Source organism: Nyctereutes procyonoides, unplaced genomic scaffold (genome assembly GCF_905146905.1).
Source record: "Nyctereutes procyonoides isolate TBG_1078 unplaced genomic scaffold, NYPRO_anot_genome, whole genome shotgun sequence".
NCBI classification, from domain to species: Eukaryota; Metazoa; Chordata; class Mammalia; order Carnivora; family Canidae; genus Nyctereutes; species Nyctereutes procyonoides.
Window position 1 is genome coordinate 39514746 of NW_026575120.1, and position 16804 is coordinate 39531549.

The 16804-nt window shown below is 39.8% G+C and overlaps 1 protein-coding gene and 1 non-coding gene across 2 annotated transcripts in view; both read left to right on the forward strand.

Annotated features, from left to right (window-relative positions):
* Window positions 1-16804, forward strand: part of CNTNAP2 (contactin associated protein 2) — a 1382004-nt gene that overhangs the window by 971588 nt on the left and 393612 nt on the right. The window lies entirely within an intron of this gene.
* LOC129516234 (U6 spliceosomal RNA) lies at window positions 4086-4190 on the forward strand. Its single transcript, XR_008665716.1, has one exon. It is a non-coding gene; the product is annotated as a U6 spliceosomal RNA (small nuclear RNA).

Below are 16804 nucleotides of genomic sequence, written 5' to 3' on the forward strand. Positions count from 1 at the left end.
ATGCAAGCCAGTCAGTCTTGCCTGGATTACGGGAAAAGTCAGAAGACGGATTGGCCTTTTTGTGAACCCTATGACCAGCTAGCTTTAGAATTTGTGTTTCTAGTTCACATTTCCATTTTCTCACAAAGATCTTTAAAATGCTTTCCCCCAGCTTCCCACCTCCCATATGCATCCACCCAACAGGACATCTTCCAAAGTGTGGGAGTTGCCTATGGTTTTACCAATACTGAGCTATAAATACAAACTCAGATCCTTGTTACTGGCCAACAATGCATGAGACAAAAATAATGTGTTCCACTGAACACAGCTGGAGGGTGAATGTTTCCTAAGGCTGCTGGTCATCTGAACCCTCGGACTAACCATTCTGGTGCCTTATTCCTGTGCTGCGGTGCCTTCTTGCAAACATCCCTGCTGTCTTTTCTTTCCATGCTGCCATGGGCCCTCAGTACTCAGGAAATGAACCTCAGTTCCTCCTGGGGCAGACCCCCACATATGAGATCATGCCTGAGTCCACTGGGTAAAAGCAACAACTTATGAGCATGATTTTAATTCCCTGGTGGTACTGAAGAACAACATTAAATTCTCATTTCCTAGACCCCATTGAGGTGTTAATGACTTCCTAGATTTTCTTTTTTTAAGATTTTATTTATTTATTCATGAGAGACACAGAGAGAGATGCAAAGACATAGGCAGAGGGAGAAGCAGGCTCCTCGAAGGGAGCCTGATGCAGGTCTTGATCCCTGAACCCCGGGATCATGCCCTGAGTTGAAGGCAGACGCTCAACCGCTGAGCCACCCAGGCATCCCAACTTCCTAAATATTTTTTCCCGTGACTTAGAGATTGCTATTTCATCAATAGTTATGAGATAAGAGAGATTTGGGGTTAAAGACCCTAATTGCTCCTGTATAAAAATAATAACAATAGCAAGTAACCATTAACAAGCCCCCACCATTTAGCAGGTGCCTTAGATCTTTAATCCTCATGGCAGTCCTCTCAAGTAGGCACAGTGTTCCCATTTCTCAGGTGTACCGGGTGACTTTCAGCAGGGACAACTTTCTGTCTTGTAGCTACAAACTGGTAGCTAAGTTTTGATCCCATGTCTGACTCCAAATTCATTTTATTTTTGTAACACCCATTCTGTGGAGATAGAAATTATGACTGGTTATCATTGCTTTCTTTTCCTGCATTAAAAGTCTTTTTCTGACTTTACCCACTCATAAAAATAGACATCTACAGAAAAGGAAGAAATGAAGTCATTTACTACCAGATGCCAGACTTGTCCACTGAGCTATGATTTTGAAGCATGCAGGGGACAGAGCAGCAAGACAAATAGATGATGAAACAGGATGAAAGTCTAAAAACTGATCCACAGCTAAAAGAACTTGGCATTGAGAGAGCAAACATGAGGAACTGCTAAGGAAAGGAAAATAAATGATGTTGTATTCATTAGATTTCAATATTTGAAAAATAAACTAGATGCTTCCTCTTCAAACAGAAACATTCAGAGAAATGTAGAGACCTTAATGTAAAAAAAATTTTTTTAGATGTACAAAAAAGGATAAAAATTTAAAAATATGAAAGGGAAATGCAAGTGATATCCCTGACATCCAGGGAAGAAATAGCAGACCATAAAGAATATAGTAATAAACTGGACCTCATCAAAGTTTGAAAATATTCATATAAAAAAATCACTATAGTTAAATTGAAAAGATACATAACAGATTAGAGGAAGGTAATTATATAACAAAGACCAGGATCCAGACAATTCTAACAGACGCCTACAATTAATAAAAGGAGTGAGGCAGCACTTAAAATTTGAATTAGAAATTAGCCAGAATGATTTTGTTTTACGTTTTTAAAGTAATATTTAATAGGACCACATTTATATTCTTACCATCTTACTGGTTTTTATTAAATATCTTTCTGTTTTTAGTCTTCTTCCAGACCCTGGGAGAATAATTGCTACAAAGTAGGATACTTAGTTTACCTGCACTGTATTCATATGAAAACAACAAAAATGCTAGGGAAGCGCCAGTTCTGGGCCACAGAGGTGAACACAGATGCTTTAGACAGAGGCTTCTCAAAGACGCAAAAACAGCCCCAGAGAATGAGAATTTTAAAGCAGACCTTCTAGCTTGAAATGGGACTAGTTTTAATTAGTAAGAAAGGTGATGTAGAGTGTGTGTGTGGGGGGGGGCATGGGGGGATAGATTTTGGTAGTGATTGCTCTAAATTTGTGCAATGTATGGAATGCATACTCCTTTCAAAAAATAGGTCTCGTATGAAGCTGGTCAGATGCCAGGATTGTGTTCACTTTTCACCAAACATGGATAGCCTGGGGCTGTAGGGCTCTCTAGTTTTCCAGCTAAAAGGAAACAGGAGAGCCTGGACTCTGAAGTCTGGGGTTGTGGTAGATCCCCTGGCCCACCCGGCTAGAGGTGGATGCTTAGAGCATAGGGCCTGTCGGGAGCCAAGGTGGGTGCCTGACAATCCCAGTCACGCCTCATACCTTCCATTCCTCTGTTCACTGTCAATTTCATCAATTCATATTCCCATTTCCCTAGCCCAAAGGCTCATTTATCTTTAATATCCATTGGTTAAATGCAAGTACAACAACCCGCTCTTCATCTCATAGGACATACAAATTTTGAAATCAATAAAAAGATGTTAACGTAAAATATAATCACACAGTTAAATATGTACCAGGAGCCAAAAAAAGGGAGAGGGGAAGCAGATAACATTTTACTTACATTTAACTGAAAAGCCATATATTTTATTTAAGTCTATGAGATAAAAACAGGCATGAAATCTATCGGGCAGCCTGGGTAGCTCAGCAGTTTAATGTCACCTTCGGCCCAGGGTGTGATCCTGGAGACCCGGGATCGAGTCCCACGTGGGGCTCCCGGCATGGAGCCTGCTTCTCCCTCTGCCTGGGTCTCTGCCTCTCTGTCTGTTTCTCATGAATAAATAAATAACACCTCTAAAAAAGATAAACAATATTTGGCAAAAAAAAAAAAAAAAGAAAAAAGAAATATATCTGAATCCTCCAGCAACTACTCAGAGTTTTGTGGTCCTGGGCCTGTAGTTGAAGCAGGGAAACTCAAAAACCTAAGAGGATGTATTTAAATGCATTGAGATGGATAACGAAAGAGCTTTCAAAATATCATCGAATATCATCGTATTCTGATCAAAAGTAAAGGCAGCTGTGCATCTCCATTCTTGCACGCGCACACACACACGTGCGAGCATGCGCTCATCCACTGTGGCTGGCAAGGAAAGCTGAGTACACCAATCTAAAAGGTTTTCTCCTTCTTTCACCACTTGAGGCTGAGAGTTATTTGGTTTAACTTGACTCACCCTTGGTGTCCTTCAAAGCTATAAATTTCAAAACAAAGATGATCAGAGCTTTAAAAATGGTTCCTGAAGCAATTTGACACCCAAATTTACCTATATATATAGTGATCCAGACATTACTGCTTCTGATAGAGGGAAACAAAAGGCATAGTCAGGCCCACAGGGCAATTGTGGGTACAACAGGACCTTGTAAACCAAATTCACTACGCAGGAGTTCCTAAGCGTGAGGGAAAATCTTTTAGAAAGATCTGTAAAACAATTAAATTATCATACCTTCTGACTGTAAGTCCCAATAAATGGTCTTCATTATAATATTTGAAGCAACCATATAAAAAGAGAAACTTCTAAGTTATCTTATATTTCTATTGTAGAAGAGCAATTTTTCATTGTCAGAGTTGGTTTTGTGGTTATTATTTAGCTGGAATTACCCTAATAATTTTCTGTCAAGACACTACTACGTGTGCCCTCCCTGAAATACATGCATGTCCACCCACGGCTGGGGGCTGTTAAAATGGGATGGCCTGATGCCACCCCCCGCCCCTGGGAACACTAACTGTGCTCGGGCCTAGGGAGGAGAATTTGAGGAAGGCTTTGGGATGAGGGGTCTCATGAGGGGAAGAGACAGACCCTGGAAGGGACCACAGGGGCTATGGGCTTATTTGTAAACTGGGGATCAAATGTGTGGAATTTACAAGGTAAATAAAATAGCAGTAAAGAGGGAGAAATCCAGAGCCCTCTTCAGCAGTACATATATTAAAACTGGAACCATACAGAGAAGATTAGCATGGCCCCTGCGCAAGGATGACACACAAATTCGCGAAGCGTTCCATATTTTTTGGTTTCACTCATACGTGGAACATATGAAACAGTGCAAGGGACCACCAGGGAAAGTGGGGAAACTGGGTGGGGAAAAATTAGAGAGGAAGACAAACCATGAGAGACCCCTAACTCTGGGAAGCAAAGAGTTGGGAAAGGGGCATTGGGTGGAGGAATGCGGTAATAACTGGGTGATGGGCATTAAGGAGGACACTCCATGGGATGAGCACTGGGTGTTATCTATATGTTGGCAAATTGAATTTAAATAAGTTTTTTTGAGTGAGAAGTGTGCCTCCTACCAGGATTCCCAGTAGCTTTCCTGGAACCCGTTAGCCCTCCCTTCTCCCCTGCCAGCACTAAAATATTATTCACAACACACACAAGTTTCCAGATGACACTCACAGAAAAACTTGTCATGGCCGAGGGACTGTCTCTCCCCAGAGAGCTAAGCAGACAGAAAATAACTATGTGTCTTTATAAACAAACCCCTCGTGAATGACAGCGGACCCACACATGTCAGCTCTCCAACAGAGTTCATACTCGCTCAACTGCCAGGTTTGCTCCTATTCTGATTCCGGAATTAAAACGTAATTAGTGTATTTTTAATGAGTCCAAATGTAACACATTAAGATTCGGTAATTACTATAAAATGATGAGTTGTGATTGAATGTCCCCTCAAACCAGAGACATTTAAAGACAGTGCCATTTATTGCTTTGTTGTTCCTGCCTTGAAAACTCTCATCTTTCCCTGGATGAATATACAGTTTTAAGATCTGTGTGATTACACTGGGTCAGAGCTTTACAGTTGGAGTCAGCTATCCTGACATCGTTAAACTATGTAAGTTCTTTGATAATGTGACGGTGTCTACTTAAGAACCTCATGATTGCCTTTCTTTTTTGGCCACGCTTTTCTGGTGTTTCCCAGGTTAGTATGCCTCTGTAATTTATCTGCTTTTAAGACCAGTTCGGTTCATGAGATGTTATGTTTTCTCTTTAGTCTGACACTGAATCTCACTGCTATTTCTGGGGTTCTACGTATCCTCCCGTCTCAGCAGGACTTAGAGTAGACCTAGACAAGTGGTCCTAGGGGTTCAAGAACCAACGCAGAACAGCAGCCCTAAATGAAGCACCTGCCGCAGATAGGAGTCTTGTCTCTTAACTCTCACGTTTCCTGGACTGAATCAGGTCAGATGGGACCAAACACTGATGGATTTCTCAGTTACATTGGAATTTTAAATAACAAATAAATGAGTTAAACTTGATATAGAATTAAACCTTCCATCCTATAGCCAAAAAAAAAAATAATAATCATTGGTAAATGATTTCTGATAACTCTTAAGACACGTTGCTCGAGAGGAGAAATCCTAAAATCATTCAGTCATACATAATTTGAGATCATCCCACCTGAATGAATCATCCCACCCTTTGTAGGAAAACTGCCCGTGCCTTTTCAACCACATACTCCAGAAGCCTGTTTCGGTATCTCGAGAGCTCATGCAATAGTTGAGAGCATTGATCTGTGTGTTGGCGGCTTCATATTTCCTTCGAGTCACAGCTGTCTCTCTGTAATAGATTTAGTAATGTTACCTCTGCCCGGTGCAGGGAGAAATACAGAAAACACACACGTCTTATTTCCTGGACCTTCAAGTATGTGACAACTGCTGTCAAGTCTTTAAGATGTCTCCAGACCTAAAATCCCCAGTTCCCATAGTACCTCTGGAATCTTACCTTCCTCGATGCTCTCGAGCTTGTGAGTGCTCTAATTATGGCAACCAGACATAAATACAGATGTTCCAGTGTGTCCTGATTGGGACCGTTATAGTCAGACTATGCACGTCTTGCTTTGTTTGAGTCACCAGGTCCTTCAGGGCATGCCAATAATAGATTAACTTTTTATATAACTTCTTTTATTTCCCTCCCTGCTAGCGCGTCTGGCATTTTTGTGTAAAGCCTTCTCATCATTTTTACATGAAATGATGTTGGGTCCTAGCTCTCTATTCTATACTTGGGATTTAAACCAGAAATTTTTCCACTTAGTCCTATTGGATTATAGACTGTTACTTTATTTTTCCAGTTTACCTAGATCATATTGATCTCGCTATGAATACTGTGGGAAAACATCTAAGCTTGGCTTATCCACAAGTTTCAAGAGTATACTTTCTCTTCCAAGGTGTTACTCCTTTTAGGAAGAAAAAGCCCAAGATCAGACACGCGCCACATGCACCTGTGGAAGTGTCTTTCCAGAAGTTCACTAAGTGAGAGTGCACCGACCCCCTCTGTCATTCAACCACATTCCAACATGTCAGCAAAGACTTGATGATTGGCTCAATCAAATGCTCTTCTGGAAGGAAGACATACTCACTAAGGGACTTTGCCAGTCTTTCCATCTCCATGCGGGCTAACTTCTAGACATCCTATCTTTTCTTTCTAAATGCTAATGAGCCTTCTGTTTAATGGAAAATCCAGCATCCTGGGCTTCTCATTTTTATGTTTTACTCTTTCTGCCATTTTGGGGAAAAAAACAAAACAAAACAAAAAACAGAGTAACTCTGTTCTCCAGAAATATCTAACATAAAAATGTAAAATTTTGCTCATATCCTTTCTGAGCAGGCCTTGTGCACCCATATGAAGTAAACACTGTGTTTTAGAACATGACTAAGTACGTGATTATTCTACATTGACTCCTGATTTTCCAAGATGTTCATGATACATAAGGAAGGAGTGTTATTATTTAAAAATAGTTACAGGCGAGAAAATGACAACACGTGAAGGAAACAGCATTTCATGTCTCTAACAAGACCATCTGCCTGTGGGCAAGATTTTTGAAAAATCCTAATTGAAAAGAAAATAATGTTAAGAGACATATGCCCATGTTTACAAGTGGAGGGGAATTGACAAAATGTTTGTGTTTTGCCAGTTCTTTTACAGACAACTGTTACACATAATGGGGAAAATTAAAATCAGTAATTACCTTTCTGGTCTGCCATTGTTTTAAATGTGCTTGGGATTTCCTAAGCGTCCATTCTAAATAATTACTTGTGATAAGTTTAAATGTTCTCATTTAAAGGGTTGTAGAATGCTACTCAGTTGTTTTGCAAAGTGAATACTTTGATGATAACAAAGTCTTTTTCCTCCTGTTACTCCCCAGTGCTAGCGACATTGTGTTTATAGCTCAATTTGTAGATAATCCTTCAAGCCACACTTTTTCTTAGGCACAGCCATTATTAATGTCTTCTTCCATTTGGCCCTGGCACTGCTTGGAACTTGAAATTGCTATTTGCTGCCTGCCAATTACAGAATAATTTAAGGTTTGACACTTCCAGGCATAGTTCTTGAAAGACGCAAAAGGAATATGTTAAGGTGGAATGCATAATATTTGCTCCACGTTGCATGGCTTCAATAGATTGCATAGAATTATAGCCAAATTGCCAAATAAATCAATGGGAAGAAGTCCTTTCCTTTAAGGAGGTGTTTTGTAGTGGTTTTAGCATTCTTTCTTTTGGTGGGGCACAGCAAATTTTTTCAAACAGATTTATGTGGTTGACCATCGACTGATTTGGATCTGTGAAAATGTGTGACAGATGTAAACAACGATAAAATTTTAACATGGAACTTAAAATTCTATGAAACAAAGCAAGATGTGATTTTTTTTTAAATCAATTTTGAATAATTAAGAAGGAAGGGAAGGAGAGAGTTAAGTTTCATGGATCTTTTCAACTCTAAAATGTAATAATTTTTCTTCTTTGTGTATTTGTGTCTAAATTATTCAGCATTTACAGTGCAAAGCAGGAAAGCTGTAAAGCAAAGTAAATTTGTGATTTAAAAGGGTCAAGTATAATTTTGAGGACCCGAAAAGCTTTTTGTTTGGGACAGTACTAGGAAATATGCTGATTACTGTGAGAATAAGAAAATGAGAAATGAATTATTTATGTAAGTCTGCCATCATGCCTGCAACATCTGGAAGGGCATTCACGCACAGTTTGTTAACACACACGCACACCCATGAAACCCACACAAACAAGTCTTCCTCTTGGCCAATCATAAACATGCTCAGATACCAAAAGATGGCTTAAAAATTATTTTCTTTACTCTTCCCACCTAGGTACCCTGGATGTACCCCCAGGAGTGTTTCTCCATTTTCTGTATTTTTCTAACTTAACATCCAAACACATAACACAAATACGCAGCAGTAGCACAAGCAAGGTAATAACTTCCAGAATAACTTTTGTGTGAAAAGGCTCTCATGTCACCAGGATGAGGGCAAGGTTAGGGAAGACGGACAATGAAGTGACCATCTAACATTGTGCTGGCACATTTACCTTTTGGTTTACTTAAGTGACAGACAAAAATCTCAAAGCATGAATGAAGACTCAAGAGACAGTGACCTGGGGAGGTGGCAGACCAGAGAAAGCAGAAGGCCAAGTACCAAGAAATGCCTCCAAATAAACCAAGTGGCTTGGAGGAAAATCAACCACAACACTATTAACATAAGCCATGGTGGAGGGTTTTCTATGTGGCTTTTCCAGGAAAGGGTCCAAATGTCCCTAGATCGGCAATAGTTGGTGTAGAGAAGAGAAAATTTTCCCTCTACCCTCTTAGGTTCAGTAGCTAGGTTTATGAAATAAATTGGTTACTGACACATTGCCAGGAGAAAAGTTACTCACATTTGTTAAATTTTTAACATCATTTGCCCGGGCATCACAGAAAGAAAAAAAAAAAGTGAATAGCCCCCACAAAATGGTGAGATTTTAGAGCTTACATACCACCTAATAAGGGAAGGGGAGAGGGGATAGAGGCAACTCAGAAGAGAATAAATGATTTTTAGGAAAGATGAATGGGCCCATAGAAGAATAGACGGGAGGCTTGATAGTTTGTGACAGAGTTTGTCTGGGTGTGTGTGGTATGGACTTTTAGTCCCCTCTCCAGTGATAAGCATCAGTCATTCCTGGTTGATGAAACTTCCAGGAAACGGGATCTTTGACAGTTGCTTTCCTTTGGGAGGACCTGTCTTTAGGCAGATAAGGAGAATTCAGAGAAAGCATTTCCCCTCACCTGCTGCTTTTCATATGTCTTCAGCTCAAAATAATCAATATAACTAAGTGGCATATTTTAGGGTGTCATGTTCTGAACTTCAGTGGTCAAGGGTGGTGGTTCTCCAAAGAGGGATGAGTTGGTTTTGTTGATTAGCGGGTGTGTCGCATGGGCAGTTTAGGTTTTTGCTGGAGAGAAACAGAAGCTAACTTCACATATAAGAGTGCATGGGGAGGGGTGCCTTGGTGGCTCAGTTGGTTAAATGTCCAATGATTGATTTCAGCTAAGGTCATGATCTCAGCTTTGTGAGATGGAGCCCTCCATTGGCTCTGAGCTGAGTGTGGAGCCTGTTTGAGATTCTTTCTCTCCCTCTCCTCTGCCCCCAGACCCAGCTTGCATACGTGCTCTGTCGATACATAGATAGATGATAGATAGATACATAGATAGATAGATAGAAATATATATATATATATATATATATATATATATATATATATATATATTTTTTTTTTTTTAATGAGATGAATGGGGAGACCAGAACCTGCCAAGGCCACAGTGGGGTAACCTCGGTCCTTCATCTCTCACATTACAAAGAAAGATATTAAACCTTTACAGAATAGAAAATGAGTGCCCCATACACAACAAAAGCTCAATGAGTCTAAGTTGGAAATGGCTTTCTCTTTTAGAACTTATTTATTTTAAAAATATACTTGGATTTGTTTGTTCTTTGTAATCCTTGAAGATGATTAAGATTTCAAGAAGAAACATGGTCTCTTTTGGTGTAATGACAAGTCACCAAATTAAATTCCATTTCTATACAACATTTTTTTTTAGTTTGTCTCACAATCTGGGATAAATGAGAGGAAAAGCAGCATACCTTACCTTAAAAATTAACTCTTCTTCTCAACCCCATGTTTATGCAGATTTGGTCATAGTTAACTCAGTCTGCTCTAAATTTTCTTTCATCTTAACTCTCCTCAATGATGAATTTAGAATTTCATTTTAACCATTCAAAAAGACAAAAAAAAGAAAAGAAAAGAAAAGGTCCACAGTATGCAAACAAGATGATCAGAGCCATGCAGAACAGAAAACTATATTTTCAGGTCAATTGCAAAAACATTATGTCCTCTACAAAACCCCTTGGGTTGTATGAGAGCAAATCTGGCTGGCTGGCGATATCCTTAACAGGAAACTTCCACCTAGAAAGAGACGTGAATGAATTCCAGCACAGGGTAGCTGGTCATTCTCCCAGGAAGAGGGAGTTCCAAAGAAACTTGGTTCTTAGCAAGAAATAGAATTAGTGAACTCAGTGACATTCTAATGGATAGAAAGATCCAAGAGGTTTGGTTCAACCCTACCAGGTCATTTGGAAGCCAGAGAAGCTGGCTTGAAGCCCGACCCTTGGCTGGAAGTCAGGGAACTTAAACAGGATTCAGGGACCTTCTTCATAAGAAGCTCCAGGAAGAACAGCTTCCATCCAAGCCTGAGGGTTTGAGCTGAGGTCCAGATAGAATGGATGATTCCTGGTCCCTGCCCATAAGAACATCAGGGAGCTGTGATTTTGATCTGGCAGCATTTAAAAGAAAACTATAGACCCAAAATGAGAGCACTGGGTTAAGGCCCCCGAGTCACTAAACCAAAAGTTAATATCCAACCTGACTGCATGAAGTCTCAACCCCTCAGAAATGTAACCTTTAACCAATCAGCATAAGAATTTCCTGGTCAGCTCTAGGAAATTTCCTGAAAGACCCCTTCGCTTCCCCTTAGAGGGGTTACCTAGCCTATAGCAATGGATTCTTTGCTAATAATTTGCCTTTTTTCCACTACCTCTCTGTTTTTAAAACCCTTTTCTGTGGCCTTTTAGGAGGTCCCATCCACTTGCTAGATGGGATGCTGCACAATTCGTGAATTGATTAATAAGGCCAAATAGACCTTTAGAATTTACTTGGTTGAATTTGTGTTGTTTAACAGCAATAAGACCCCAGAAGAAACATAGTCATTTACTGTGGGTGCAGGGTCAGCCAGCTTTCTCTCAGGAGCCAAATACGAGCAACTTTGTCCTATCAGGTCCCGATTTCCACCCACCGCTGGCTTGAGAAGCAAGGGAGTCGATTGCAATGAGCTTGTTTTGTGAACTCCTCCACCCTTCAAAATCCTGAGTGGCATCACAAGCCAGAGTCCAGGATGGGCTGAACTCCAAATGTTGTTACAAAGGCATAATAATTTACCAGGAGCTAACTTTGCAAACTGAAGACTGTTTTCAACTGTGACTGTGTCAATAGGATTAATGCAATCCATACGGTTGGCTAGCACATCAGATAAGTATGATGAACTATCTTCAGTCCCAAGAGAACTGGCTTTTACATCACAGCATGAGCTGTTCACCTAGAAAAGTTAAAAAAAAAAAAAAAAGTCCTTACAGTTTTGTTTATTGTGCTTATCACAAGTGCAGGAAGGTCACATTTGCATTGCTAATAGCCCTCTTTCAAAGTTTGTTGACATTTCAGCTGATCTTTAATGTGCTTTAATGTTATAACACCCTTGGGCAAAGTCAGTTCCCCAAAGGAAGATAGACAGCCTCTAGGTGGCCCTGTGGAAGCTGCAGGAACACACAGACCCATATCCTAGTCCACAAGACTGGGTGAGCTCTGCTCTGCCCAAACCACCATACTCTGGAGCCCAAAAACTGAATACTTGGGCCCTGCAAATAGGGAAGAGGAGAAAGGCATTTATGCATGTCCTTTAAAGAAAATGTGAGGGCTTATAAGAGATTCAAAGGACAGTAGTAAAGAAAAGTACCCAGTAAAGAAAGGTAAATTTATAATCTGCTCTGGAGAGTAAATCAGGGTACTTTTTCTATAATAGGGAAGGAGGAGAGAGAAGATTCATTACTGACCATCAACCGGCTTTATTGTAGAGAAAGAGTGGTCCAAACCTCTATATAATAAAGGAAATATCTTGCTTCTTAGAATATATGTCCTAGATTAAATTAAGGGTGATGCTGTTAAGGAGCAGGTACTAAATCTGGGACCAACAGGTAAAGAACAGTCAAGAATGACCCAGTTATGGTTTGGGAATATATGTACAAACAGCTGAATTCAAAATAATAACGTTAATAGAAAATGTTAAAAAAAAAAATTAGAACAATGTATATATATCTTGAAAAGAAATCTCATTGGGAGAATCCATGCTGGTACGATGCCAGTTTTAGAAATTGGGTCTGATATAGGCAGAAGGGTAAGATTTCGGTGAAGACCTACAATCTAATGTTGGTGTTGTAGGGTCAGAAACTTTCTCCTTCTTCCCTTCCAGGTTCTCTGGCTAGTCTAATAATTAGACATAAGGCAGATTAGCTGGGGAAAAATAAATTTGGGATTTACAGGAGCTCCATAAATATGTGGGACTCCCTGGCAATCAGGGAGTTGAGGTTTATATTCCATCCTGAGCTCAAGAAAGGGGCAGGGGTCTGGAGCTTTAAAGGGGAGGAAGGCAATTCACGGGAAGAAGCAAATGGAAAATCCTGGGCAAAAAGATGTTTGCCATGCCAAGTAGATCAAGTCTTTCTGATATAAAAAAGGAAAAAGTAAAAAGTTACCTCTGGTGATAGCTCTCTTCCTGGTACAGGACCCCTATCTAAATTTTTTTAGACAGTTTAAGGGAGAGGAAAAAGCTCTTTCTGCGTCAGCTGGGTTCTGATTTCTCCTGCTTGAAATAATCCAAATACCAATGTGCCGTATTCTGGAGTGGAATGTTCTGCTCCCCTTCGATGTAAAAATTAAGATCATTCTTTAGTTCAAAATATAAAGTGTATTTATATCCCAGTTAGAAGCATGTACTTTTAAATCTCTCTTCGATGACTAGAGATCATTGGCACATTAACTTGACCATATTTCTTTTCTACTTGGTGGTATGTTAATTATCAGAGATCATTAGCAGTTTGGTGTCTAAAGGGAACTCAGGGTAGTAGATTTTGAAAACTTGGACTGTAGGGGGACCTTGCTGGCTCAGGCAGTTAAGCATTCGACTCTTGGTTTCAGCTCAGGTCTTTTTTTTTTTTTTTTTTTCTTTTTTTATGATAGTCACAGAGAGAGAGAGAGGCAGAGACACAGGCAGAGGGAGAAGCAGGCTCCATGCACCAGAAGCCCGATGTGGGATTCGATCCCAGGTCTCCAGGATTGCGCCCTGGGCCAAAGGCAGGCGCCAAACCGCTGCGCCACCCAGGGATCCCCTCAGCTCAGGTCTTGATTTCAGATCATGAGGTCATGACTTCAGGTCATGGAATCGTGATCTCAGGGTCATGGGATTGAGCCCCACATGCAGCTCTGAGCTCAGCACAGAGTGTGCTGGAGATTATCTCCTTCCCCTTCTGCCTCTCCCCTTGCTTCTGTGCATGTGCTTGCGCGCACACCCACACGCACACACACACACACATTCTCTCTATCTAAAATAAATAAATCTTTTTTAAAAAAAAGTAAACATAAAAACTTGGACTGTAATCTACAGAAAGTTCTTTTATGTTGACTAAGTACAAATAGACGTAGATACAGTCACTTCACACACGTGTACGTAACTGAAAGTAAAGCTTCATGAATTAATGCTTACCTCTACTTGGAACAGAACCTGATGTATTATTTTCTTATGTTCTGTTTTTTCCCCATTCTTTTTCAATTTTTTTTTCTAACACCGATCATGATCTCCAAAATTGAAATTACCATCGGCTATAGATTTCAACCTACAGTTTAAAAAACATTGCCTTGAAAACATCCCACTTTTTCATTGTGCACTAAGAGGAATTTAAGGAATTTGGGTAGTATTTCTGAGGTCACATAGTAAGGGTTGAAGCCAGCCTATGCCAGTATCTTGTCTTTCAAGCTGTGGCCCAATGAGCTTTTTCCCAGCCCTGTGTTGTGTTCAATGTATGTGGCCCCCTCTTCCCTCTTGAAATTGACAAAGTAACCATTATTCTATGGATACTCCTCTTGCTCACTTTGCATTTTCTCAGGTTTATGGGAAACACTAATTGTACTCAATTGTTAGCTACATGTTCCTCTCTCTCTTCCCTGTCTCTTTTTTCTGAGAATAGTTTATATTCTCATCAGCATCCCCTAAAGCAGGCTGGTAGAGAATGATTGAATCCTGAGAAAGACAAGCTCATGTAGGCAAATAGTTTAAATTTTATATGAGTGGAACAAAATAATGGCATCAAAGTGGCCCTAGATGTCTCTCTCGCCTTCTAAGGAAGATTGATTCTATTGGTTGGGCTGGTCAGAATAATATGTGGGAAAAGAATTGAAGAGTTCGGAGACTAGCAGTATTAGTATCCATTAGCACCACACACCGGGTGACTTAAAACAATCGACATTTATTGTCTTAAGAGTTCTAGGGGGACAGAAGTCTGAAATCAAGGTGTCTACAGAGCCGTGTTCACTGCCCTAGCTCCTGGTGTTAATAGCAATCCTTGGCATATCCTTGGCATATCCTTGGTTTGTAGACGCGTCACTCCAATCCCTGCCTCTATCACGACATGGTGTTCTGTGTCTTCTGTGTGCAAATTTCCCTAATTTATAAGGATTAGGGTCAAACCTACTCAAAAATAACCTCATCTTAACTTGAATACTTCTGCAAAGACCTTATTTCCAAAGGTCACATTCACAAGTACCAGGGATTAGAACTTGAAAATATATTTGTGAGTGAAATCCAGTTCTACCTGCTATAAACGCTAAATCAATTTACACTACAAAGGGACTGAACAGATCTGGAGGAGATGGAGAGGAACATGGCATAAAAGGGACATAAGCAGTAAGACATGAAAGCAAGGAAAAGAAGTACTTTCAGTGAAATATGGAGAGAGATGTGTTCGAAGTCAACTTTAAGTCATTCTGCTTTAGCTCATGCAACATAATTATTCCTTAGTGCTTCTTCCATAGACCTCTACAAAGTCTTGTATTACCTTCTAAGACTTTGTTCAAGTCAAATTTAGGTTTATTTCTGATATTATACTATTGCAGGAAGCAGCCCACAAGTGTCCCAGCATTATTTTAAGTATAATAAAATCTGTTAAAGGTCAATTTTATTGTGAGTAGAATATATATCATTGCATTTTAGCCACAGCCTTACAATTACACAGAAGGAAAAGAGGACAGTAAGTAGAAAAGATGATAATGGTATGGTGATTTTACTGAAAGCAGTGACATTTACATAATTTATTTGCAAATTATTGAATAGTAATTCAGTGACATGCATCTTCCTATTTTATCTAGTGGTTATATGTATTTCTGGTGCTGAAAAGCATAGTTGTGTTTAGTTAATAACTGATATTTGGATGTGATAATGAATGTTTTTTTCTAAATATTTAGATATTTTACTTAGTCTTAGAACTGTCAGTTATTAATTTATTCATCACTCAGCACTGTGTTCAGTATCTAAAATGTGTTAGGCTCAGAGCACCTGGGTGGTTCAGTCAGTTATGTGTCTGCCTTCAGCTCAGGTCATGATCTCAGAGTTCTGGTTTCTAGTCTCATATCAGGCTTCCTGCTCAGGGGCAAGTCTGCTTTTCCTTCTCCTTCTGCCCCTGCTCCTGCTCTCTTGAACTCTCTCTTTCAAATAAATAAATAAAATCTTTTTAAGTAAAATAAATAAAATAAAATGTGTTAGACATAATTCTATACACCAGAAATATAATAATGAAAAATATGATCAGTCCCTTTATGTTGATGGTCTAGTGGAATTAACAGAAGTATCGTCATAGATCAATGGAACAGAATAGAGAACCCAGAAATGGGCCTTCAACTCTATGGTCAACTAATATTCGACAAAGCAGGAAAGACCGTCCACTGGAAAAAGGACAGTCTCTTCAGTAAATGGTGCTGGGAAAATTGGACAGCCACATGCAGAAGAATGAACCTGGATAATTCTCTTATACCATACACAAAGATAAACTCAAAATGGATGAAAGATCTAAATGTGAGACAAGATTCCATCAAAATCCTAGAGGAGAACATAGGCAACGCCCTTCTTGAACTTGGCCACAGCAACTTCTTGCAAGATATATCCATGGAGGCCAAAGAAACAAAAGCAAAAATGAACTATTGTGACTTTATCAAGATAAAAAGCTTCTGCACAGCAAAAGAAACAATCAACAAAACTAAAAGAAAACCTGCAGAATGGGAGAAGATATTTGCAAATGACCTATCAGATAAAGGGCTAGTATCCAAGATCTATAAAGAACTTATTAAACTCAACAGCAAAGAAACAATCCAATCATGAAATGAGCAAAAGACATGAACAGAAATTTCACCAAAGAAGGCATAGACGTGGCCAAAAAGCACATGAGAAAATGCTCTGCATCACTGACCCTCAGGGAAATACAAATCCAAACCACAATGAGATCCCACCTCACATCAGTGAGAATGGGGAAAATTAACAAGGCAGGAAACCACAAATGTCAGAGGATGTGGAGAAAGGGGAACCCTCTTGCACTGTTGGTGGGAATGTGACCTGGTGCAGCCACTCTGGGAAACTGTGTGGAGGTTCCTACGACCCAACAATAGCACTCTTGGGGATTTACCCCAAAGATACAGATGCAATGAAATGCCGGGACACC